This window comes from Carassius auratus, unplaced genomic scaffold (assembly GCF_003368295.1).
Source record: "Carassius auratus strain Wakin unplaced genomic scaffold, ASM336829v1 scaf_tig00216164, whole genome shotgun sequence".
In the NCBI taxonomy this organism is placed as follows: Eukaryota; Metazoa; Chordata; class Actinopteri; order Cypriniformes; family Cyprinidae; genus Carassius; species Carassius auratus.
The window spans coordinates 376,579-380,118 of NW_020528437.1; positions in this window are offsets into that span (position 1 = coordinate 376,579).

Genomic DNA, 3,540 nt, shown 5'->3' on the forward strand with positions numbered 1-3,540 from the left:
TCAGTGCAGTAAACTGTCTTTTAAAATGACCAAACTCAGCAAACACATTATTGATGAAGTATACTATTCACAGAAAAACAGATATGATTCCTATATATGAACAAGTCTTTTCCTCCCATTAGGGATGTTAATTTCTGTTATTTTTCCTAAACAACGTTTGTTAACCGATAATTAACCTTTAACTGACAAGATTATTTTAAATTAGAATTTAATTAAATTAGAAAGGATAAGTGTCTGTGTGGCGTTAAAAATACTAAAATGTCTTTCCCAGGGATTAATTTTACATGCGCACATGAGGATTCACATGGTTTTCACATCACATCACGCACCTGCAGCACTTCTGCGATCCGAGGAAAACATCAAACAGCTATAGATTTATTATAACATAATAAATAAATAGAGAATAAATAGGCCTACACAAAAATATATATTTTTACTTGAATAATAAATTATGAAATTAAACAAAAAAATGTAGAGTTTCAGTTCATGTTTGTGCTGCGCGAAAGGAAGCCAGACGGCAGAAAGTGGCATCCTATTTTTCTTTAGGCTTATTTTACACACACAGATTTGTTTTATTGTGAATGTACACAAATAAAGGCAAACCGTTTACAATTACGCTTATCTTTGTGACTCAAAGAAGTTTCCTCTGTTAGAAGGGAAAAACTCAAGTGATTGCGCTGGTGCTGCACGCACACACAAGCTTTGATACCTTGACAAAGTAGTCTGTTCTTTATCATAATAAAATACAGCCTGTCAAACATATGAAAAAACACACACTGCTTCGTTTAAATATGTAATAAAATGTGTGCTGTTAAGTATTATCACTGTACCGCCATAATGTTATACAAAACATTTTGTTTTATGTGGATATTGGAACACGGCTATTTTTATCCTTATTCTTTTTTAAATAGGCTACTGTTAATTGAAAGGATTTGTTTTGGATTGAGGTGAACTAAAATAGCCTAGCTATGTTTACAGTGTTTATTATAATGTTTGTAATAATTGCGCGTTGGCATTAGGCATATTTCTGGATGAAATTATCCATAGGCTACACAACATGTTTTTTTGTGTAAATTTAGAAGCAAACCTTTTTGAATATTTTGATACATTTCTGAAAATAAATTAATTACTTTTTTAACCATTTAACTGATTGTATTAATCTGTCAAAATTCCTAACAGTCGGTTAACATCCCTACCTTCCATAAAAGAAAACCGTTATAAGCACTTTACATGGCTTAATTCAAAACTAAAAGAATGACACATTATTATTAAAGTATATTAGTTTCAGACTAGCAGATGAATTTAGAAAAAGAACGCAATGCATTTAATTACGCATTAAGTCTTTTCCTAATGGGAACGGTGCTTTGCATTCTTATTCTAAAAAGTGAAAAGTGTAATAACGTGGCCAAGCATGGTGTCCCATACTCTGAATTTGTGCCCTGTGTTCAACCCATCCAAGCGCACACACACAGCAGTGAACACACACCTGGAGCAGCGGGCAGCCAAGGATGGAAGAGAGGCTGGTTATTCACCCCCCCCACCCCCCCCCCCCACCCCGACAACCCCTGCCAGACCTGAGACTCGAACCCACAATCGGCTTACACTCGTCCCACTCTATCCATTAGGCCACGACTGGGCTGCTTGTCTGTACATAGAATGATTTCTGAATAATTTTTACTGAGATTGGTCTTTTTAAAGCATTTAGCCACGTTAAGTGTTTTTTGATGTTGTGTTCTTCATGTTAAATGTTTATCTGCTTAAGTTTTTTTCACGTTAAGTGTTTTTGATGTGAAGCGTCAATCCTCTTCATTCACTGCTATGAACTGATGGCGGTCATATAAGTACGATTTAAACCATGCTAATGCACTTCCACTGATGCCAACAAAGTGTTCAAGTCTATGCAAAACAATGTTGTGGTCAATTGTGTCAAACGCAGCACTAAGATCCAATAAAACTAATAGAGAGATACACCCACGATCATATGATAAGAGCAGATCATTTGTAACTATAAGGAGAGCAGTCTCAGTACTATGATTCGGTCTAAATCTTGACTGGAAATCCTCACATATACCATTTTTCTCTAAGAAGGAATATAATTGTGAGGATACCACCTTTTCTAGTATCTTGGACAGAAAAGGGAGATTCGAGATTGGTCTATAATTAACAAGTTCTCTGGGGTCAAGTTGTGGCTTTTTGATGAGAGTGTGTGTGTGTGTGTGTGTCGCTCCTTGCCCGCCCCTAATCATATATCCTCTGTGTCTGTGTGTATTTGTGAGTGTGTGTATTTGTCAGTCCTCACCCATCCTTCATCATCCAGACACCCGGCCAATCATATAACTACTGTGTTTGTGTGTGTGTTTGTGTCGCTTCTCGCCCGCCTCTCGACACCCGGCTCATCATGTAACACCTCTGTGTGAGAGGTGTAACATGAGCTTTTTTTGGCTCATTGAAGACAACCCTCGCTGCTGCATTCTGGATCAATTGCAGAGGCTTGACAGCACATGCAGGAAGAGCCAGGAGAGCATTACAATAGTCCAGTCTGGAGAGAACAAGAGCTTGGACAAGAAGTTGGGTTGCTTGCTCTGACAGGAAGGGTCTAATCTTCCTAATGTTGTATAAGGCAAACCTGCAGGACCGGGTTGTTGTAGCAATGTGGTCAGTGAAGCTTAACCCTCTGGAGTCTAAAGGTATTTTTGGGGCCTGAAGTTTTGTCATGCCCTGACATTTGTGCTTTTTTCAGTTTTTTATAAATATCTAAAAACTAAAGTTTAATCTCACTGTAATCAGCACAAACTGGGCTATAATAATATGTGAAATGTATGCATGTACATGATTGTGTTTTTGAGAAAAAAAATATTATGCATGGTTAGTGAAAAACTAAAAATGTTAAAACCATTGAAAAGGCCTGTAGCAACAATCACTTTCTGGGGAATAATTAACTCAAATGAAGTGAATATTCATGAGTCTATGAATATAACGTGCTTATTGCTTACAAATATTAAATTACCCAAAGAGGGAATATTTAATCATTTAAAGGTAACCTTTACTAGAATTAATTTAAGTTACTCTAGACAATCTGTTCGTCCAGCGAACTGGAAGCTAGACTTCCTTATCAAAATTCAATAAAAATACCCTTCTTACAAACTCCAAGAAATATTAATCTTCTGATCAGGAAAAAACAATATTTTCTGTGTCTGTACTACTAAGATTACTGAAAATTAATTCATATAAAACAAAGCTCGTAGCGTAGATCAGACGATTCAGGGACTTCGATCTCAATGAGCAATAAAACAATTCAATTCAAGCAAATTATAGGATTTAATAAAAACAGACTAAAGAGTACATAACTACAATTCACACGGAGTAAATATGAGTATATAGCAAAACGAAAATACAATTTAAACAAGGTAAATGAACAAGAATAATAATGAGATAAATGAGAGAGAGAGAGATAAAGAGAGAGAGAGAGAGAGGGAGAGAAAGTGAAAGTGAAAAGCAATCTCAGCGTGGCAATTTCAAACAGTTAACTTTGCAAGAGAC